This window comes from Pseudophryne corroboree, chromosome 3, assembly GCF_028390025.1.
Source record: "Pseudophryne corroboree isolate aPseCor3 chromosome 3, aPseCor3.hap2, whole genome shotgun sequence".
Classification (NCBI taxonomy): domain Eukaryota; kingdom Metazoa; phylum Chordata; class Amphibia; order Anura; family Myobatrachidae; genus Pseudophryne; species Pseudophryne corroboree.
Window position 1 is genome coordinate 202,853,385 of NC_086446.1, and position 24,893 is coordinate 202,878,277.

General features: G+C 41.7%; 1 pseudogene; it reads left to right on the top strand.

Moving 5' to 3' along the window:
• LOC135057232 (spindlin-Z-like) overlaps window positions 1-18,064 on the top strand; it is a 62,791-nt pseudogene extending 44,727 nt beyond the window's left edge.
• Window positions 18,065-24,893: the final 6,829 nt, after the last annotated feature.

Below are 24,893 nucleotides of genomic sequence, written 5' to 3' on the forward strand. Positions count from 1 at the left end.
GAGGATGATGAGCGTACTGCTCTGCAAATAAAACGAATTCTCCATTCCAAGTATGACCTGGACATATCGGCCACCAGCATCAGAAGGATGCGACGGAAAATGGGATGGACCTTTGGCGCAACAAGGTAAAATACTGAAAGCAGTATAAACCATACAGTAAATGCACTGTTAATAATCCCTTGATACGTGATATAATAATGCCATAAATCATTATACAGAGTGTGTACTTTATACTATATACAGTATGTGTGTGTGTATATACTGTATATATTCTATCCCAAAAGAGATACCTACTGTATAGGCACTCAGAGACAGCAATGAAGCATTGCCGGCTTATTGTGATGATTACATACTGTATACTGTGTGTGTGTGTGTGTTTGTGTGTATGTACAGTATGTATATATATATTACTCTGTATGTAACTTAATGTACTGTATGTACAGTTTAATGTATACAGTAGGTATATAATACAGTATACTGCACATACAGTCTACTGTATATACAGTAATCTGTAAATCTGTAATTTCATAACTGTATCTGATTTCATTATTTTTGGCTCTTCACAGGATATCTCCAATGATAAGAGATGTGAATAAAGAAAAGAGAGTGGAACAGGCACGGCGATGGATTGAGAGTGGTGAAACATTTGATGATGTCATTTTCACAGATGAATCGTCTGTTGCCCTTGAGCGGTTCTCCAGAATGTCATTCAGGAAACGTAACCATATCTCTTTAAAACCACGCCCAAAGCATCCATTGAAAGTCCATGTATGGGGAGGCATATCACGATTAGGAGCTGGTCCCCTATTATTTTTCGAAGGTACAGTACTATACTTTATTCTGTGCCTGTGTTCTGTAAAAATACATGTTGTATTGTAGAGTACGTGTAACTGCACAATAAAAGGAGTTGCTTATTAATGAACAACATTTTTTGATTTCTGTAGGAATCATGGATAAGAAATATTTCCAAGAAACAATAGTAGAGAAATGTATGGTGCCATTTGTGAATAAATATTACCCAACTCACCATAGGATATTCCAAGACAATGATCCTAAACACTCCGCCTCAGCCAAATTTATGGAAGAGAAAGGTATGAATTGGGAACGCACACCACCAGAGTGAGTATTCTTTCAACAGTGTACAAGTAAAATTTTGGATAGCACTCTAGTACTGTAAAAAAAAATTTTGTTTAATAAACAGTACAATATTGTATGTTTAATTTTCTCTCTATTTACTGTAATGTAATTAATTTTTTCTATACGCTTTTTTTTTATTTTTATATAGATCACCAGACATGAACCCAATCGAATTAGTGTGGGCTCAATTGAAGAGGTACGTTAGGAGTGTTGCAAAGCCAACAACAAAACAGCAACTGGTGGATGGGATAAAGAAATTTTGGCTAGAAGTACTCACACCTGAACATTGTAATAATTATATAAATCACCTGTATAAAGTATTACCTGTTGTAGTTGAAAGAAATGGTCAAGCCACAAATATGTAGTTCTGTATTTTCTGTTTAAAATTTTAAATTGGTGCATTATTAAAAAAAATGATAAAATTGCCTTTGTCTGATTATTGCATAAACTAATGTAGAATATTATACAGTAGTAATGTTATTGATGTGTACTGTATGAACAGTTATTTTCAGTTTTATAAGTCCTGAATAAGAGTACTGTACATTTTGATCAGTGCAGTACATGGAATCGGATGTTGTAATACTTTATTTTTACATTAATATTGATGTTTTTCCAATAAATATTCAATTTTACAGTATGGTACGGTACAGTACATGAGGGTACCTGTACAGTATGATACGTCATTATGGGGGAGAAATACTGTATCCACTAAATGTACAGTAAAATGTTTTTTTCTTATTACAAACACACAAATGCATCTCAGATGGAAATATGCTATACACAGCAGACAGCTTATGGTGACAGAACTTCCCTACTGTATCCCCACCCATAGTCGTGGTATATTTTAGATTGCCTAATGAGACACTCCTGCAGCATTGCCAATGATTCATGTAAAACCTGTGTGCAAACAGTATCTGTATTGAATGCAAAGTACAGTAAGAGTACAGTATACAGTATTATCAGAGCCAAACCTGACCAACATGATGCCCTAGGCTAGATTTTGGCTGATGCCCTCTTGCACAGATGCTACGTAGTTCCGCCTCTAACCCTGCACCCCTTTCCCAGCACCATCACCCATTTTGGCGCTCCTACCCCCTATAATCTAAATAAGAACAATGTGCACATTTAGTGCCAGCCCAAAACAGTGTACAGTATGTTCTTGCTGGGAAGGGGCATGGTAACACAATAATACCCGAAGATGAAATGACACAACACAGTACTGCAACTTTATTCACATTATATCATGCAGTGGTGTCTCTTATTCTCATGACATCATATCATAGTACCACATTACTCCTAACAGTAATGCCCCTTATTCACATTACACCCCACCACATTCATCTTTATTTACATTAGACCACAGGTTCTCAAACTCAGTCCTCAGGACCCCACACAGTGCAGGTTTTGCAGGTCTCACAGAATCACAAGTGAAAAAATTAGCTCCACCTACTGTATGGACCTTCTAAAATGTGTCAGTTAGTAATGAATACATCTGTGCACTTGCTGGTTTACCTGCAAAACATGCACTGTGTGGGGTCCTGAGGACCAAGTTTGAGAACCACTGCATTAGACCATGCAGTAGTGCCCTTTCCTTATGTTACACCAGAAAATATTGTAGTACACCTTATACACATACAGTACAGTAATGCCACACATTAGTAATGCATTTCATATTTAAATTTTCTGATTTAATTTCATAGAGCCGCAGTCACTCACAGAATATAGGCATGTACTGTAGCATCTCATTTTATTCTGCAGAAGCTGATTATTCCCGTTTGGCTAGTTTGCCGCCTCTGTACAGTATATCACAATAGAAAAAAGTTATAGTGTCAGTGAAAAAAGCACCTCATGACAGATACTGTACACAAGCTCATGTCTAAATACTGTATACTGTAAGCAGTGACATTAAGGGGTACAGTACTGTATATGCAATTGCAGTCGAATTCCGGAAGGAATACGGAAAAAATGGACACGGGATCCCCCATCTTTTTAGAACCAGCACCGGGCTCTGCGCCTGGTCCTGGTGCAAAAAATAAGGGGGACAAAAAAAGCGTAGGGGTTCCCCATATTTTTTGAATCAGCACTGGGCTCCACTAGCTGGACAGATAATGCACAGCCGGGGGAGACTTTTATACCGGTCCCTGCGGCCATGGAATTAAATACCCAACTAGTCACACCTGGCCGGAGTACCCTGGAGGAGTGGGGGCCACTTAAATCAAGGGGACCCCCCTCCAGCCACTCGATTATCTCTATCACCCCTGTGTATTGTAGCTAGGGGATTGTGACGCTCCTTCAGCATTGCCCCGTAGCCTGCAAAATCTGTGCTGTTATTTGCTCCATAGCTGAGTGCCTCCTAGGAGCTACTGTAGGAGTCACAGGCGGTAGCCATTTCAATTGAGTCTGCCCTGCTATAGAATTGTACAGGTATGTGTACATTACCGTACGGTGCATAGAACCTTTACAGTAGAAACTCTCCTGCAGCTTTGGCCTGCTTTACTGTATGTACTGTAAAACTTGTGTTTTGTCAGTTTGCTATGCGACCGAGCCCGGTGTAACGTACAGTACTGTAATGTGCATAGACCTCGCTTACAGTATCTCTGTGTATTTTGGCTAGGGGATTGTGACGCTCCTTCAGCATCGCCCCGTAGCCTGCACAGCTTATGCCATTTCTCATTCCATACCCAACTGCTGCATGCCACGAGGTGGGGGTTCAGGAGGTGGGGGTTCATGGGTAGTGGTCGTTTTGACAGTGTGCTATGCGATTGAGTCCGGTGTACCGTAATACTGTATGCAATCCTACAGTGGCTTATCCCTCCCCTGTGTATTTTGGCTAGGGGATTGTGACGCTCCTTCAGCATTGCCCCATAACCTGCACAAGGGTTCAGGGGCGGCGGCCATTTTGCCAGTGTGCTACAGTATGTCATCGAGTCCGGTGTACCATAATATGCATACTGTGTATTTTAGCTAGGGGATTGTGACGCTCCTTCAGCATTGCCCCATAGTCTGTACAATCTGGACTATTACTTGCTCCGTAGCCTAGGGCCTCTGTGGGGCAAGGAGTCATAGGTGGTAGCCATTTCTATTCAGTCTGCCCAGCTACAGAATTGTATGTGTACTGTGTACGGAGCATAGTACCTTAACCTGCATAGAACCTGCACATTATGGTACACCGGACTCGATCGCATAGAACCGCTCATGCAGCTACTGTATGCCCTGGTTTACAGTATGTGAATAAAAAAAATAATAAAGTGTCTGAAAAAAACTACAGTAACATGCATTCGTACTTAAGGAATCGAACCCTGGACTCTGAGTATAGGAAGCGAAACACTTCACCACTTCGCCGCAGACAAATGTATAAATCCGTTGGTTTTGATTATGCTGTAATGGCTACGGGATTAGGACGATAACATACTGTAGAAAATTCCTAATCTTGAGAGGCAATAGTGAACTTGTAACACACATCCATTTGCGACAGTGTACACTACTGGTTTTACAGTACTGTGTTTTGTCTGCGGGACTTGGACGCTCACATACAGTATTCATAAAGTATTGTAGATGGATCATATACTGTATGCTGTACTACTGTATTTGCGTCGGTGTCGTACTGTATATACAGTACTGTATTAAATAATGCAGCGTAATGAGTACAGTATTTGCTGTATGCAGCGTAATGAGACGCCTTAGTAAAGTAGTCCTTATTATGTATGTCAGTATTGTATTTTACGGGAGACCACACGCATGCGCAGTGGTGATTGTAAAAAGCGACATCTGGTGGCTGATCGCAGGTATTACACGTAAAGGTAACGCCAAACGTCAAATGTCTGTCTCCGTGCGATTAGATAGCCTCTCTGTGGCTAGGCGCGCCTCGCTACGCCACAGTACGCTGCGTATGGTCGAACGGGACAACCGCCGCGGCCACTCAAGATAAAGGTGGCTACATCTGTAGGAGTTTCTATTTCAGTTGACTTAAAGGCAGGTAAGCAATTTAACAAAGCAATGCAGAATGCTAGTCAGATGCTTGGTTGCATAGGGAGAGGAATCGGCAGCAGAAAGAAATAAGTAATACTGTAATGTCACAGTACAGGTCATTGGTACAACGTAATCTAGAATACTGTATTCAATTTTGGAGCCATATATTCAGAAGGGTATTAATACATTAGAGAATGTACAAAGAAGGACAACTAAAATGATGCATGGCCTACATCACAAACGTACCCCAAAAAGACACACAAAAAAATCTCTATATGTATAATTTGAAGCAGAGAAGGGAAAGAGATAGTAACATAGTATCTAAGGTTGCGAAAAGACAATTGTCCATCGAGTTCAACCTATTTGTGGTCTCCTATGCATGATTATTTGGTCTAAAATTTTGACTGATGCTGATGTCTGCCGTTACGTTTTATCCCTCTTTTTATAATAACTATAATGCGTGAATATGCACCATAACCCTGGATATCCTTATCCATTAGGAATTTATCTAACCCATTCTTAAAGTCCGCCATTACAATTCCCTCAGGCAGGGAATTCCAAACACGTATCGTCCTTACCGTGAAAAAGCCTTTACGCCGTATTGTGCGGAATCTCCTCTCCTCTAACCTGAGCGAGTGTCCACGAGTGCTCTGTGTTGATCTAACCAAAAACAGGTCCTGCGCAAGATCTGTGTGTTGTCCCCTTATATATTTGTAGATGTTGATCATGTCCCCTCTTAGTCTCCTCTTTTCCATTATAAACATGCCTAGTCTTGCAAGCCTTTCCTCGTATTCCAGCGTCTCCATGCCCTTAATTAGTTTGGTCGCCCGCCTCTGAACCTTTTGTAGCTCCAGGATATCCTTTTTGTAGTATGGTGCCCAGAATTGTACACAGTGTTCAAGGTGTGGCCTCACTAGTGATTTATATAATGGGAGTATAACACACTCGTCCCTAGCATCAATTCCCCATTTTATGCATGCTAGTATCTTATTAGCAATCCTACTTTGGGTACTACTGCTTAGTTTGCTATCTATGAGGACACCTAAGTCCTTTTCTAGTACAGAATCCCCCCATTTAGTATGTAGGCGTTATTTTTGTTCTTGTTACCACACTTGTCTGTATTGAAGCACATTCTCCATTTCGCTGCCCATGCTTCTAATTTAACTAAGTTGTTCTGAAGTGACTCAGCATCCTCCTCCATATTTATAGCCTTACACAATTTGGTATAATCTGCAAAAATTGACACCATGCTCTCTAGACCTTCTGTTAGGTCATTAATGAAAATATTGAACAATAGTGGTCCTAATACTGAGCCTTGTGGCACACCACTTAGCACTTCAGTCCAATTTGAAAAAGATCCATTAACCACAATGCGCTGCTCCTTATTATCTAACCAATTTTTATCCAAGTGCATATTGTGCTTCCTAGCCCTATTTCTTGTAGCTTGTAGATAAGTCTCATGTGCGGTACAGTGTGGAAAGCTTTGGCAAAGTATAAAAAGATTACATCCACCTCTTAACCCTGATCTAGGTTTGCACTTACTGTTTCATAAAAGCCAAGTAAGTTGGTTTGACAGGATCTGTCCTTCACAAATCCATGTTGATTCCTTTTAATGACCTTATTGACTTCAAGGAACTTCTGAATACTATCTCTTAGCATACCATCCAACACTTTCCCCACTATAGATGTAAGACTAACTGGTCTATAATTACCTAGTTCAGCTTTACTTCCCTTTTTGAATATAGGCACTACTTCCGCTATACGCCAGTCTTTGGGAACCATACCTGATATTACTGAATGCTTAAAGATCAAAAATAGCGGTTTTGCAAGTTCAGAGTGAAGCTCCATTAGAACCCTTGGGTGAATTCCATGGTAGAAGCTAAGAGAGTAGAGCAATTTATTAATGCACGGGATAGACATAAGGATATCCTTACAAAGAAATAAGGATCAAGTATTGTTTGACATAACAATATAGCTAAAAAAGAGGCAGACTAGTTGGGCCAAGTGATTCTTATCTGCCATCAAATTCTATGTTTCTACATTTCTATGAGATCCGATATCAGGAAGAGTACATTTTGTCTCATTTTCCTGATCCAAGCCTCATGGGAAAACCTGACCAGAGGCATGGATTAACTGGGAATCGGGATGGTCACACATCTCTAATTTTATAGTGTGTAAAAAATGTTTTATGTTTTTAAATATACTATACTACTAAGCTTGTCAGATAAGTCTGTTTGTATAGATAACCCATTGGGACTTAACTGTATGTAGTATGTTCTTTATGTAAAAGAATTTAACTGCATGAGAAGTGTTTGTTTTGAGCTTTTTGCAGCAGTTTATTTTAGCTTTCCAGCTAAATTAAGCATTTAGAAATCTCTATGTAGAAATCCTGCATTTGCCATCTTGTGATGCAATACCTTGGTTGGGAGTTTAATTTTAAAAAAAACCACAACAACCCACAACAACTTAATAGCTCTGCTATTACGAATACACACTTGCTTATTATTACCAAACTTTTCAATCATATATGCTGTAGTACACCTGTTTTGTGCATTTTGGAAAAACGTAGCACCATAAAAAAAATGCATTACACTATCCTGTGCCTCTGGAAAAATGTCTACACCTACAATATGCACACTTGCAAAATAGGAACAAAGATAGGCAGAAGGCATACATCACTATTAAACAGGGCTTACAGCTGAGCTGCTTTATTATCCTCCAAGGTGAGAAAAGTACAGTACACAGCATAACATTTCAGGGACCACACGGCTCTCTTCCTCAGATGCTCATGTCTGTGTAACACAAAGTCAGAATAAATAGTGCAGAAACTGCTGAAATAATTAAATACACCAGCTGTGTTTAAAGTGAAATGACAACACCTGTGATCATTAAATATAGAAGTGAATCATTCTAAAGCACACACAGTTTCACCTTTCTATGTATAAACCATATTAAAAATGTACATGTAACATAAAAAGGACTAATTGGACACTTTACCCCATAAACTGGCAACACATCTTTAACTGTTTACTGGATTATTCAGATTGCCTCTAATTCGATTTCAAACCTACTTTACTTTGCTTAATGCAATTCTACCTAAGGATGACCATTCAGTAATTTGGGGCCAATATATCCCTCTTGGGGACCTGCCACAGGTTATAAATATGGCTATCTAGCTGCACACTCCCCATGCTTATGAAAACTAAGGGGGGAATTCAATTGGTGCCAGTTTTTCTGACAGTCAGATAAACTGCACTTTTGAACAGCTTTTAGGTCAAATACATTCGACCTATTCAATGAAAGTGCCATTTTTTCGACGGCAGAAAAAAATGGCAGTTGATAGAAAACATGTGGATCGGCGAGTTACTCACCGAGCCACGTGTTTTTGTTGAAACTGCGGCAGTTTTTGACAGTTTGCCACTGATGCAGATTCAACTAATCAAGTCGAATCTGCATCGTAATCAAGTCAAATCTGCATTGTTGGATTGCTGGCCGGAAACGGCCGGCATTGAATAGTGTTGTGTCGAATCCTCTCTGTCGGAGAGGATCCGGCTTCAATTGAATATACCCCTAAACATTTTTGTTGAGTGTTGATTTATGTATTTTGTTGTTTAATGTAACTGATATTAAATATATGTATTGAATTTACTCACAAGCCTTACTTATTTATTTACATTTTAATCCCTATTTTTCCTATTAGTTGTATAATACCTAAGCCCAGATTTGGAGGCTGACATTTTCCCTTCACAGCTGCTTAATTTTCATTGGCATTGCCATAATAGGATCGTAGTATTGTTTTTGAGATATAACTTGTGCATGGGTGATGACTTAAATGGATAAAAAAAAAAAAAGTACATTCTTTTTTTCATAAATAATAGTATGGAACCAATGAAATTGGGAGAGGGACTGAATGTGGGAGTAGAGTTTGGACTTGATGGAATGTTGATATTATTAGTGAAGAGGATTAATAGAGTGGGGGCATTAGAGAGGGAATGTAATGTATTGTTAGGCTATGTACACATCAAAACGAGGTTCACTTGATGCGATCGTCTGTGAGGGGGTCCAGACATCAGCAAGTGTGTATGCATTGGCTGCAATGTGGGGAGCAGTGGGGCCATGCTGCATTCAGCAGTATGGCCCTCATAAGCAATGTGACACATCAGACCTGCATGCAGGTCCAACATGTGATGCAGGATATGACTCGCGGGAGCGTGCTTTGTATCCTGCATCGAGCATACACACTATACAATATTGCAGTGAACCGGCCAATATCAGCCAGATCATGTGTGATATTGTCTAGTGTGTATGCACCCTTAGCAAGGATGACTTATAGAAATAAGATATCCAACAGGAGATGGCCACAGATGATAAGGGAGAGAACAGGAGGTGGGAGTTTGAGTAAGAGAGGTCAAATTAGGTTTCTCTGTAAAAATGAAGATATTGAAAAACACTTTAGAGCTCACATAGTGAAAAGATGAATAGTGAGAAGAGATGGGGTCTCAAGGGCAGAGCCTTAGGGGATGCCAACAGGAAGGGAGATAGAAGGGAGAGGTTAAAGTACATGTAGAGACAAAGAAAGAGTGGTTGCATGGCTAGGAAGAGATCTATAAAAGAGCAGTGTCTGAGAGGTGAACAAAATTGAGAATTTGAAGGAAGATGAGCGGTTTATGAGGTTAAAGAGAATACACATAGAGAACTAACTCTCAGATTTGGAAAATAAAGTAATTGTCACCTTAATGGCATTCTTGTTAGAATATGAAGTTTCAAAACTGGAGAGCGTTAAATAAGTAGTTGGTGGCAAGGAGTAAGTTGTGTCAGTTGTAACCAACTCCTTAAGGAGTGTGGAGGCATAGGGGATTAGAGTGATGGTGCTGCACTTAGAAATGGAATGTTAGTTAAGGGAGGGTTTCTTTAGAATTAATCAAAAACAGGGCATACTTGATGAAAACAAAAGTTTGAGCAGGTAGACAATGTGGGAGCAGGCCTGTGACCTTTTATTAGATTTACTTATGGGGTGTTCCTTTGCTGTTCTTTATGTAAAGTGAATAAAGTATATTAGATTTTTTCTTTCACCTTATCAGAGAGGCAAGTGGTCTTTCCAACTAAAACAGCAATTTACTCAATAACTGAAAACATTTATATTTTTATTTTTTAGGAAGCACAGATCAGCAAAGGTCTACAGTCCTCCAATGGCTCTACAATTCAGATAGAAACTTATGGTAGGTAGTTATGTGTTATCTCATAAAGTAAATGTACAACTTGTTCAATAACATAAACTAAACGGGTAAACACAGTGTCCCAAAGGGACTTTTGTATGTTAACGTTGTCCTCCTAGAATATTCTATTTGGCACTTAGTGGTACACAAATAAGTAATTTTGTAGTCCTAGTAATCTCTGGAAACTTTGAGAATTTATAGCTTTAGAAATTACAACATGATAAATTGGCAGTTTGGATGGTCAAACTACAGACACAGGAAGATAAGTATAAGAATGATCTCATACAGTTCAAACATAACAAATTGGCAAGTGTTAAAAAAGACTGTTAAGATAAGTGGGTCTACAGGTGGACAAATAATCATTCTGGAGCCCAGGGACAACATAAATTTTATCCCTGTAGAAACAGAAGATTTCCATTAGAAATGGATTGATCTGGGAAAATACCTACCTCTAACATATGTCTTTACTATATGACATTCCCAAAATCTAAAGATTTTATTTGATACAAAAAAAAATACCACTCAGCCACATGGCAGACCTATTGTTTCTGCCAGGGGCTCCCTGTATTATGAGGTGTCCAAATACTTGGATAAATTCCTGCTACCACAGAGAGAGAGCACTTATCTACAGGATATGATCTTTGTTCCTTAATGAGTTGGAACAGGTGAATTCTAATACTGGGAATATGTTTCTATGCACCATTGACATTGTAAGTCTCTACACTAACATACCTCATCATAGAGGCTACAAGGAGACTCTTAACCAATAATGTTAATTATACAGGTCCAGACATTGACCTATTTCTCCAGCTTCTCAATTTGATGTTAACACAAAATGACTTCATTTTCAATGGTATAACATAGATCCAGATACAAGGTTGTGCGATGGAGGCGTGTGTAGCGCTTTCATACGCTAATGGCTTTACTGTATGTTTAGCGTGGAGAAAGATTTGTTCTTCAGCAATCCTTTGTATGTGTCAAATATCAAGTTCTACAATTGCTACATTGACGATACTGTACCTTTGTTCTATGGACTGGTGCAAAGGACTTGATACACATGATGAACAATATTAACCAACAGGATACTAACATCATATATATTTTTAACATCAGCCAGGCACAGATTGACTTTGTTGATGTCAAGGTTGTTAACCAAGCTGATTAAAATACAAATAAAAGCCTTGTGTTCTGCCTGGAGATTGGGATTTGGAATTAAAAATTCCCTACGGGATTCTATTTCTTTTTCATGAACTGTTAAGATATATAGGGACTGGACATCAGTTGTGGCCCAATAGTACTCATCTTGCCACTTAAAATCCTTCGGTGAATCCCGCATCTGTTGCAGCTATCTCTAGCATGCGCCGCCCCATGGCAAATCATGGCTCCACTGGGCACGCATGAAAAATGTCACTTCAGTTAGCGCCAATCTCCCACGATTACTGTGGCATCCTGTGCATGCACGGATCCACGGTAATCGTGGCAAAAGCCTGCATATACAGAAAAGGGTTAACAAAGGAGTTTGTAAGCACTGAACTCCAATGATTTTTGCGGTTATTCCTGCACATGCACAATAGAGGGCAACAAATGCCAATTAGGCCCTCACTAACCTTTATAAACCTCCCCAGTGCATGCTCACCCACTCTTTATCTCATGAGGAAATCCTAGACTGTTGTCACAAAGGACAAAATGCGTTGAGAGAGCTGCTCTACTCCATGCAATGCAGTAACCAGATAAGCATGTGTTATATTTGTTAAGCCTCCATCAGGTGCACCTCTGGGACTCCCGGGTTCAGGTGCAGTGCGCCTGACAGGCGTCCGTTAGAAAATTGTCATTCGCACCTAATTAACTAAATTCTAATGCTCTTAAAGTGATCAGTGACCTTCATTAGGACATACAAAGAGAGAAATAGTAGGTTTTACAGACCATTTTACCAGAAAATCTGAAGCAAAAAAGAGAAAACGCGAACATGAGTATAAGTTTGGGCGCAGTGTGCCTGAGAGGCCATCCTGGACAAACCTACATATTTCCGCAAAATATCCACAACCTTTGCAATTTTAATTCATAAAATGAGCAAAATAAACAATAGACGAAAATAAAAGGAAAAACGAACCTTCAAAAGTTGGAGGATATTGGGCGCAGTGTGCCTGAGAGGCCAGGATGGGTCACTACTGCACTCCACGCAGGCTAGGGGGGTTTCGAACAGCACCTAGAGATAGGAAGGTACTAGGAGGGACAGGCCCCTGCACCCCCTTAGGGTGGAGAGGGGCGCGAGAGCAGCTTTGCGGCACCTGTCAGGTCAGCTGCGTCTGACTGAGGGTTCAATTGTATGAGTCCAGCTTTTATTTGTATTTTATATATACTGAACTTTGTAGAAATCTTACCACCAGTACTACATCTCATAATGAGCTACAGACGCTCCCGCATATTGGCTTTGTGTGTGTCTTTGGCTCCATCCTAGCAGCTGCTGGCAGAGCCTCCTTTCAATATCTGCATCATCAGCTGTCTTCTCACACTGGTCTCCCCCTTTCATTACGGTAACCTGCCAGATATGCTCAGTGGCACCTCAATTGTATAGTTTCTATTTCTACATTGTTACCTCCTGACCTGACTCAAACAGTCAGTGATCCTTCCTTTTATCAACTGGTGGTTTAAATTTTTTCTAACTACAGCACAAGTCAGATCTAGAACTTTATGACTGCTACAAATGGCTCCTCCACAGCTGCAGCAGGCAGTGTCAAAGTGGGAAGTAAACAACCCACAATATAAGTCCCATCAGAGTTGCACAGGAATAATAGTTTACAATTTGATAAAGAGCATCTCACATGCTCTCTATACGAGCCCTTTTAAACATGAAGGGAGACCTACACAGTTTTAACGGTGGTTACTCTAGCTATTAGCTGGTGGTCATAATAATGTGACTAGGCCATGTGTATAGTGTGTGTGTGTGTGTGTGTGTGTGTGTACAGTATATGTATATATATATATATATATATATATATGGAACAATCAAAATTCATGCGCAATTCTAATAAAGTATAAAGTCCATATATTAAATCCACTTTTCACGTGTCCAGCAATCGCTACTCACTTCTTCACCCTTCCTCAAGGGTGTTTGGTATCACTATAGTAATAAGAACAAATGGGGGCGCAGATAGTGTAATGAAGTTTTTTATAGCACTCAATTTTACTTCAAAGTTAAACGTACATTAAAAAGATTATAAACAGCTTATGACAAAAGTCGTCACCCAGTCAGATCACAACAATGGGCATACAGCAATAGCAGTCCTGGATCTCCTCCTCTCAGGGCTCTGGTTTTTGATCACCCACTTTTTCACCTCCACATCCAGGCTCGTGTCTCCCGGCTTCCGGTCTCAACACCGTGCAGACTTGTGCAGGCTGTAACAGTGGCTCAGTGTCTCTCTACCCAAACGTGTTTCAGCGCTAGCCTTCGTCAGTGGGCGCCCCACTGACTAAGACTAGAATCTATGGGGCATTGCCAAGAGAAAGATGAGACATGAGACCGAGCAATGCAGAAGAGCTGAAGGCCGCTATTGAAGCATCCTGGTCTTCCATAACACCTCAGCAGTGCCACAGGCTGATAGAATCCATGCCATGCCACATTGAGGCAGTAATTCATGCAAAAGGGGCCCAAACCAAGTAATGATTATACTTTTCAGAGGGCTGACATTTCTGTATTTAAAATCCTTTTTTTATTGATTTTATGTAATATTCTAATTTTCTGAGATTTTTCGATTTGGGGTTTTCTTAAGCTGTAAGACACAATCATCAAAATTATAACAAATAAAGGCTTGAAGTATCTCACTTTGCATGTAATGAGTCTATATAAAATATTAGATTCACCTTTTAAGTTGAATTACTGAAATAAATTAACTTTTGCACAATGAGAGTCATTCCGAGTTGTTCACTCGTTATTTTTTTTTCGCTATGGAGCGATTAGTCGCAAACTGCGCATGCGCATTGTACAGGATTGACAGGAAGTGGGTGTTTCTGGGTGGAAACTTGCCGTTTTATGGGAGTGTGCGGAAAAACGCAGGCGTGCTAGTTGAAAATGCAGGAGTGTCTGCAGAAACGGGGGAGTGGCTGAGCAAATGCTGGGTGTGTTTGTGACGTCAAACCAGGAACGAAAAGGACTGAGCTCGTCGCACTGGCAGAGTAAGTCTGGAGCTACTCAGAAACTGCGGGGTAATCGTTATGAGAAAATTAGCGAACCCTTCGTTAGCAAATCTGCTATGCTAAGATACACTCCCAGTAGGCGTAGGCTTAGCGTGTGCAATGCTGCTAAGAGCAGCTAATGAGCGAACAACTCGGAATCACCCCTAATATTCTAGTTTTCTGAGTTTCGCCTGAATATATTGTAAAAGATCATCAAGTCACATATAAGTGTACATATTATATCACTAAAGGAATCAAAGCCCAATAATCATTTAGGTCTGCAGCATGAATATTGGTACACCATAGGCAGTGAGGGAGACAATGCCACAATATATTGTCCTCATCATATACATATATTAACTCTAAGAACTATAGAAAAGTTAAAATCGGACAACCCTCCCTTACAAAAAAACGCAAAAAACCCCCATAAAAGTTGGGATATCATGGCAGTACAGATGGTATAATGTTATCATTACTGCCTCACAACACTAAGGTCATGAGTTCTATTCCCACTATGGCCCTAACTGTGTTGCGTTTGTATATTCTCCCCGTACTTGCGTGGGTTTCCTCCGGGTGCTCCTGTTTCCTCCCACAGTCCAAAAATATACTGGTAGGTTGATTGGCTCCTGACAAAATTAACCCTAGCATTGATGTGTGCGTGTGTACATGTGGTAGGGAATATAGATTGTAAGCCCCACTGGGGCAGGAACGCTGCAGAATATCTGTGTTCTATATAAATAACTGGTAATAAATATCAAGCTGGAAAATAAATTTACTTTATCTAGTAGAAACATATTCAAGGAATTCTACTCATTCTGACCCCTTGGGGCCACTGTATCCAACTTAAGAATCCAACAATGTAGTGCACCTCAAGAGATGGCATACGGAGTATGTGAATGCGGATTCTAAGACTCTCTTTCTTTCTTTATATATATATATACTGTGTGTGTGTATATATATATATATATATATACTGCATATATATATATATATATATATATATATACACAATACTCCTGGTGACTAAATCAATAACAGCTCTTGTGTAGGCAGATGATGAAAGACAACGTTTCAGTGACGTTTATTAAGTCATTTTCCTCAGGTCTAAAAATGACAATGAAGCAGGTCTTACCTTATAAAGAGTGCATCACCCTGTGTTTGAATGGCTCGCGGTCAGCGGGACGCCGCCCGTCCAGCGTGCCGGAAGTGACGTTGCGCTACGTCACTTCCCCCGGCCGTGCTCCCCGTCACCATAGTACCAGACAATAAACAACAGACATAGGCAGCTGTAGGTAAACAAATGAGCAGGTCTAACTACAGGGCAAAGTAATGTTGTTAGGAACATACTATGTATTACAATATCAATATTGTTCCACCTCAACGATACATTATGACCATGAATAGCAAGCCGCAACTACAGCAATACTGATAAATCTAACAGCATTGCATCAACTTACTTAGCGGTGGAACATAGTAAGCATGAAATACAACATAAAATACAGTTAAATACCAGCAACAATACAGCAGTACTGGTAAAGCTAGCTGTCGTAACCTGACTAGGCTCACATAAATCCTCAAGTCTACTGATATGCATAGGTCGACCTCTCATATAACAATTACTATGCAGACCCCCCTAAAAGGACTGCTTCTTGCATATACATTGTGCCCCCACATCATTTTACAGAAAACTGTTGAAACTATGGGACTCATTTAAACCCCGTGGATGCACCGTATCTAAACGGTAAATCCACTGTGCTTCCAGCCTTAGGAGTTTGGCCCCTCGGTCCCCCCCACGGATAGATGTTGGCACATGATCAATCATGCAATATCTAAGCGTTGTTAGTGGGTGGCGTTTAGAGGCGAAATGCCTGGCAACAGGCTGTTCACTAGTTCCCTTGGTAATGGCCAATTTAATTGCCGACCTGTGGGCTGCCATACGTTCTTTAAACATACGTTGTTTTTACCTATGTATGACAGCCCACAGGGGCATACCAACTGGTAAACTACAAAACGGGAAGCACATGTCAATGTATGTAATATATATAGTGTTTTCCCAGAGTGGCGATGTTGAAAGGTATCCCCCGCTATCATAAATTGACATGTTGTGCAAGTGCAACGAATGCATCCCCTATGCCTACCCCCCGTAGGATTGATGGTGGTGGAGGAATACTTGGTTACATCCGTTTTAACCAGAATGTCCTGGATATTTTTACTTCGTTTGTAGCAGGACATTAATCTGGTGTTGTGTAGCCGTAACTCAGGGTCGCTCTGCACAATGGGCCATAGTTTTTTAGATATTTGATTAATACCTGTACTGGCTGAGTGATATTGCACCACCCATGGGATGATGGGACCAGGATTGCTAGAGGTCTGTGATGGGCCTATTAGTGTCGCTCTGTCAATCTTCTACACTTTGAGTTTCACCTCCTGTAAAAGATTGATGGGATACCCTCGTTCTAGAAATTGGGCTATCATGACGGATGTAATCCGTCTGATGCGCAAAAGCTGAGAAAACGGCAAGCCCCGTATAAGGGGTTGCGGCTGGAAATTACTATAATGCAAGACATTATTCTTATCAGTGGGTTTGCAAAAAAGAGAGGTTGCTATGCGGCCCTGTTGAATTGAAATTTGGACATCTAAATAATTAATAGATTGATCACTAATTGTATATGTCAATTTAATTGGATGTTGTTTGGCGTTATGCCCAAGAATAATGGTTTCAAGTTGAGTCTGTGAGCCCTGCCAAATCAGAAAAAGATCATCGATGTAGCGGCAGTAAAACAATGGCCCTCATTCCGAGTTGTTCGCTCGCAAGCGGATTTTAGCAGATTTGCTCATGCTAAGCCGCCGCCTACTGGGAGTGGATCTTAGCATCTTAAAATTGCGAACGATGTATTCGCAATATTGCGATTACACACCTCGTAGCAGTTTCTGAGTAGCTCCAGACTTACTCGGCATCTGCGATCAGTTCAGTGCTTGTCGTTCCTGGTTTGACGTCACAAACACACCCAGCGTTCGGCCAGACACTCCTCCGTTTCTCCGGCCACTCCTGCGTTTTTTCCGGAAACGGTAGCGTTTTTTCCCACACGCCCATAAAACGTCCAGTTTCCGCCCAGTAACACCCATTTCCTGTCAATCACATTACGATCGCCAGAACGATGAAAAAGCCGTGAGTAAAATTCCTAACTACATAGCAAATTTACTTGGCGCAGTCGCAGTGCGGACATTGCGCATGCGCATTAAGCGGAAAATCGCTGCGATGCGAAGATTTTTACCGAGCGAACAACTCGGATTGAGGGCCAATATACTAGCAGCTACATCCGGTTCTTCAAAAAATATTTGCTGCTCGATGTCAAACATAAAGATGTTAGAATATGAAGGAGCCACAGAGGACCCCATGGCACACCCCTTCTGCTGTAAGTATATGCGCCCATCGTACAAGAAAAAAAATAATTTTTGTAAGGTCATCTGTAACAATTGCATGCATAACTGAAGATCGGGGCCCTGGTACTCTGTATGATGCATTAAATAGCGTTCAACCGAAGCCAACCCCATTTCGTGTGGGATAACTGTGTATAGATTTTACACATCTATGTTGCATAACAATACATCTGTCTCAAACATAGGTAACTGCTGAAGTTTATATAATGGTGTGGTGGTATCTAGAAGGAAGCGGGGGTGGACCTGTATACATGGTTGCATGATAGAATCTAAGAATAAGGCTACTGGTTGGAATAGTGATGCTCTGGCGGATATAATGGGGTGCCCAGGTGGATTATGGAGGGATTTATGAATTTTGGGTGTTGTGTACAATACCGGCATAACCGGGTGCACAGGTATAAGAGCATCACGTAGGGCACTTGAGATTTTACCTTCACTAACTGCCCTATCTAAGGTCATGGTAAGCTGATCTTTAAATTCAACTGTAGGATCCCTACTAAGATGACCATATGTGTCCGTATCTTGTAGTTGGCGCTCTATTTTGGTTTTATAGTCCTGTAGATTTTGAATCACGAGCGCTCCCCCTTTATCTGCCGGGCGGAAGATAAGGTTCTCTTGTGCTGATAAATGGTGAAGGGCTTCACTTTCTGCTTTCGTAAGGTTAAAAGATACATGCGTGTTCCTCAACATATGTGCATTGGTTTGTTCATCCAAAAGGCGTGTAAATGTTTTGATAGAGGCATTATGATACTGGGGCTCAAATTTAGATTTAGGTAGTATCTTCTGCAATTTGGCTGGTATTACAGGACGCTCCATGTTGGTAGACTGTTTGTTGAAATGTTCTTTTAATTTCAATTGTCGCTGTAAACGATATTTTTCAATCTGCCAATCAAACGGATCTGGGCCCCTGGACAACACCCGTCGTTCTACAGCAGATAGATCGTAGTCAGATAAATTCACTACTAGCGTCTCTGATGCTTGGGGGGCCTCCCCACTCTGCCTCTGCCATTGTTTGCTCCTTCTTGGGAACAGGCGCCGGCATCTCTTTTGTCTTGGACCAAAGTCCATGTCGTAACCCCTAAAGGGTGAACCCCTGCTGCTGGTTGACTCGTAGAGTCAGACTCACTAGATGTGGGAGTATGTTCATGGGATGTTTCAAGGTTGCGCTGTCTGTACCGTCTGCGACGGAAGAACGGTTTCTTTTGGTCATAGCGTGTAGACGAGTCTGTCCATTTATATACGTTATGGTTGTCATAATCGCCATCAACCTTACTCCGTTTTTGTGCCTTGAATTTGATGAGGTCACGCTTATAAATTTGTAATTGCCCATAAAGTTTTTCGTACCAATCGGTACCAGAGTCAGCCTGCAAAATTGGTTTGTGTATGATCTCATACTCCACTCTTTTTGCTTTTATATTATTCATCTCTTTAGTAGATTGCTCTATGATTAAGAGCATTAAGTCCATGGAGCATTTATTAAGGATGCCTACCCACTTCTTACAGAAGCCTAAATCATTGCAGCCAATAGTGGGTGAGTTCCTCACTCGTAAACCCCGCGGTATCTTTTTGGCTCTATAATAATCGGAGAGCAAAATACAATGATAGTAGTAATCTATCTCCTTATGATGTAATCGGAGCAGTTCGCGATAGGAGCTATCAGATGTATTAGCCTCCTCTTGAGCCTCCATAATTTCACTATATAGGATCTCCTCAGCCTCGGCCCCAGAATAGCCATGAAGATCCCCAATAGCATAGTTAGAGAGCTGGGGACAATCCCCTAGTTCAATACTCGGTTCAGCCATTTTGATAAGATACCGCGGTTAATGGTACATACACAAACGGATTAACATACAAGCAGCCCAATGAAAAAGTGCAAATGTGTCCAAAATATTGTGCAAAATGCGCATAGAAAAAGTGCTGCTGCTGTATTACAGCTGTGCAAACTGGCAGAGGAAACAGAGTAGTAGCATCATGTAAAATGAAAGGGAGCCTTGATCAAGTATATGTTGGAGATGCCACTCCAGCAACTTACTAATACAATGTTCATGTGATCCGGCTCTCCTTTAGAGTAGAATACCGCACCGAGTGCCCCCGTGATGAATCAATCATGTACGCAGTGGACACGGCACTCCTGGTGACTAAATCAATAACAGCTCTTGTGTAGGCAGATGATGAAAGACAATGTTTCATTGATGTTTATTAAGTCATTTTCCTCAGGTCTAAAAATGACAATGAAGCAGGTCTTACCTTATAAAGAGTGCATCACCCTGTGTTTGAATGGCTTGCGGTCAGCGGGATGCCGCCCGCCCCGTCCAGCGTGCCGGAAGTGACGTTGCTCTACGTCACTTCCCCCGGCCGTGCTCCCCGTCACCATAGTAACAGATAATAAACAACAGACATAGGCAGCTGTAGGTAAACAAATGAGCAGGTCTAACTACAGGGCAAAGTAATGATGTTAGGAACACACTATGTATTACAATATCAATATTGTTCCACCTCAAATAACACCCAAAATTCATAAATCCCTCCATAATCCACCTGGGCGCCCCATTATATCCGCCAGAGCATCACTATTCCAACCAGTAGCCTTATTCTTAGATTCTATCATGCAACCATGTATACAGGTCCACCCCCGCTTCCTCCTAGATACCACCACACTGTTATATAAACTTCAGCAGTTACCTATGTTTGAGACAGATGTATTGTTATGCAGCATAGATGTGCAAAATCTATACACAGTTATCCCACACGAAATGGGGTTGGCTTCTGTTGAACGCTATTTAATGCATCATACAGAGTACCAGGGCCCCGATCTTCAGTTATGCATGCAATTGTTACAGATGACCTTACAAAAAAAATTTTTCCTGTACGATGGGCGCATATACTTACAGCAGAAAGGGTGTGCCATGGGGTCCTCTGTGGCTCCTTCATATTCTAACATCTTTATGTTTGACATCGAGCAGCAAATATTTTTTGAAGATCCGGATGTAGCTGCTAGTATATTGTTTTACTGCCGCTACATCGACGATCTTTTTCTGATTTGGCAGGGCTCACAGACTCAACTTGAAACCATTATTCTTGGGCATAACACCAAACAACATCCAATTAAATTGACATATACAATTAGTGATCAATCTATTAATTATTTAGATGTCCAAATTTCAATTCAGCAGGGCCGCATAGCAACCTCTCTTTTTTGCAAACCCACTGATAAGAATAATGTCTCGCATTATAGTAGTTTCCATCCGCAACCCCTTAAAATGGGCTTGCCGTTTTCTCAGCTTTTGCGCATCAGACGGATTACATCCGATCCAGAAATAGCTAACTCACAAATGGATGTCATGATAGCCCAATTTCTAGAACGAGGGTATCCCATCAATCTTTTACAGGAGGCGAAACTCAAAGTGTTGAAGATTGACAGAGCGACACTAATAGGCCCATCACAGACCTCTAGCGATCCTGTTCCCATCATCCCATGGGTGGTGCAATATCACTCAGCCAGTACAGGTATTAATCAAATATCTAAAAAACTATGGCCCATTGTGCAGAGCGACCCTGAGTTACGGCTACACAACACTAGATTAATGTCCTGCTACAAACGAAGTAAAAATATCCAGGACATTCTGGTTAAAATGGATGTAACCAAGTATTCCTCCACCACCATCAATCCTACGGGGGGGTAGGCATAGGGGATGCATTCGTTGCACTTGCACAACATGTCAATTTATGATAGCGGGGGATACCTTTCAACATCCCCACTCTGGGAAAATGCTATACATATTACATAAATTGACATGTGCTTCCCGTTTTGTAGTCTACCAGTTGGTATGCCCCTGAGGGCTGTCATACATAGGTAAGACACAACGTATGTTTAAAGAACGTATGGCAGCCCACAGGTCGGCAATTAAATTGGCCATTACCAAGGGAACTAGTGAACAGCCTGTTGCTAGGCATTTCGCCTCTAAACGCCACCCACTAACAACGCTTAGATATCGCATGATTGATCATGTGCCAGCATCTATCCGTGGGGGGGGGGACCGAGGGGCCAAACTCCTAAGGCTGGAAGCACGGTGGATTTACCATTTAGATACGGAGTTTAAATGAGTCCCATGGTTTCAACAGTTTTCTGTAAAATGATGTTGGGGCACAATGTATATGCAAGAAGCAGTCCTTTTAGGGGGGTCTGCATAGTAATTGTTAGATGAGAGGTCGACCTATGCATATCAGTAGACTTGAGGATTTATGTGAGCCTAGTCAGGTTACGACAGCTAGCTTTACCAGTACTGCTGTATTGTTGCTGGTATTTAACTGTATTTTATGATGTATTTCATGCTTACTATGTTCCACCGCTAAGTAAGTTGATGCAATGCTGTTAGATTTATCAGTATTGCTGTAGGTGCGGCTTGCTATTCATGGTCATAATGTATCGTTGAGGTGGAACAATATTGATATTGTAATACATAGTATGTTCCTAACATTATTACTTTGCCCTGTAGTTAGACCTGCTCATTTGTTTACCTACAGCTGCCTATGTCTGTTGTTTATTGTCTGTTACTATGGTGACGGGGAGCACGGCCGGGGGAAGTGACGTAGCGCAACGTCACTTCCGTCACGCTGGACGGGGCGGGCGGCGTCCCGCTGACCGCGAGCCATTCAAACACAGGGTGATGCACTCTTTATAAGGTAAGACCTGCTTCATTGTCATTTTTAGACCTGAGGAAAATGACTTAATAAACGTCACTGAAACTAGAGATGTGCACCGGAAATTTTTCGGGTTTTGGTTTTGGGTTCGGTTCCGTGGCCGTGTTTTGGGTTTGAACGCGTTTTGGCAAAACCTCACCAAATTTTTTTTGTCGGATTCGGGAGCGTTTTGGATTCGGGTGTTTTTTTCAAAAAACCCTAAAAAACAGCTTAAATCATAGAATTTGGGGGTCATTTTGATCCCAAAGTATTATTATCCTCAATAACCATAATTTCCACTCATTTTCAGTCTATTCTGAACACCTCACACCTTACAATATTATTTTTAGTCCTAAAATTTGCACCGAGGTCGCTGGATGACTAAGCTCAGCGACTTAAGTGGCCGACACAAACACCTGGCCCATCTAGGAGTGGCACTGCAGTGTCACGCAGGATGGCCCTTCCAAAAAACACTCCCCAAACAGCACATGACGCAAAGAAAAAAAGAGGCGCAATGAGGTAGCTGTGTGACTAAGCTCGGCGACCCTAGTGGCCGACACAAACACCTGGCTCATCTAGGAGTGGCACTGCAGTGTCACGCAGGATGGCCCTTCCAAAAAATACTCCCCAAACAGCACATGACGCAAAGAAGAAAAAAAAGAGGCGCAATGAGGTAGCTGTGTGACTAAGATAAGCGACCCTAGTGGCCGACACAAACACCTGGCCCATCTAGGAGTGGCACTGCAGTGTCACGCAGGATGGCCCTTCCAAAAAACACTCCCCAAACAGCACATGACGCAAAGAAAAATGAAAGAAAAAAGAGGTGCAAGATGGAATTGTCCTTGGGCCCTCCCACCCACCCTTATGTTGTATAAACAGGACATGCACACTTTAACCAACCCATCATTTCAGTGACAGGGTCTGCCACACGACTGTGACTGAAATGACGGGTTGGTTTGGACCCCCACCAAAAAGAAGCAATTAATCTCTCCTTGCACAAACTGGCTCTACAGAGGCAAGATGTCCACCTCATCATCATCCTCCGATTCATCACCGTGTACATCCCCCTCCTCACAGATTATCAATTCGTCCCCACTGGAATCCACCATCACAGCTCCCTGTGTACTTTGTGGAGGCAATTGCTGCTGGTGAATGTCTCCATGGAGGAATTGATTCTAATTAATTTTAATGAACATCATCTTCTCCACATTTTCTGGAAGTAACCTCGTACGCCGATTGCTGACAAGGTGAGCGGCGGCACTAAACACTCTTTCGGAGTACACACTTGTTTGAGGGCAACTTAGGTAGAATAAAGCCAGTTTGTGCAAGGGCCTCCAAATTGCCTCTTTTTCCTGCCAGTATACGTACGGACTGTCTGACGTGCCTACTTGGATGCGGTCACTCATATAATCCTCCACCATTCTTTCAATGGTGAGAGAATCATATGCAGTGACAGTAGACGACATGTCCGTAATCGTTGTCAGGTCCTTCAGTCCGGACCAGATGTCAGCATCAGCAGTCGCTCCAGACTGCCCTGCATCACCGCCAGCGGGTGGGCTCGGAATTCTGAGCCTTTTCCTTGCACCCCCAGTTGCGGGAGAATGTGAAGGAGGAGATGTTGACAGGTCGCGTTCCGCTTGACTTGACAATTTTCTCACCAGCAGTTCTTTGAACCCCTGCAGACTTGTGTCTGCCGGAAAGAGAGATACAACGTAGGTTTTAAATCTAGGATCGAGCACGGTGGCCAAAATGTAGTGCTCTGATTTCAACAGATTGACCACCCGTGAATCCTTGTTAAGCGAATTAAGGGCTCCATCCACAAGTCCCACATGCCTAGCGGAATCGCTCAGTGTTAGCTCCTCCTTCAATGTCTCCAGCTTCTTCTGCAAAAGCCTGATGAGGGGAATGACCTGACTCAGGCTGGCAGTGTCTGAACTGACTTCACGTGTGGCAAGTTCAAAAGGTTGCAGAACCTTGCACAACGTTGAAATCATTCTCCACTGCGCTTGAGACAGGTGCATTCCACCTCCTATATCGTGGTCAGTTGTATAGGCTTGAATGGCCTTTTGCTGCTCCTCCAACCTCTGAAGCATATAGAGGGTTGAATTCCACCTCGTTACCACTTCCTGCTTCAGATGATGGCAGGGCAGGTTCAGGCGTTTTTGGTGTTGCTCCAGTCTTCTGTACGTGGTGCCTGTACGCCGAAAGTGTCCCGCAATTCTTCTGGCCACCGACAGCATCTCTTGCACGCCCCTCTCGTTTTTTAAATAATTCTGC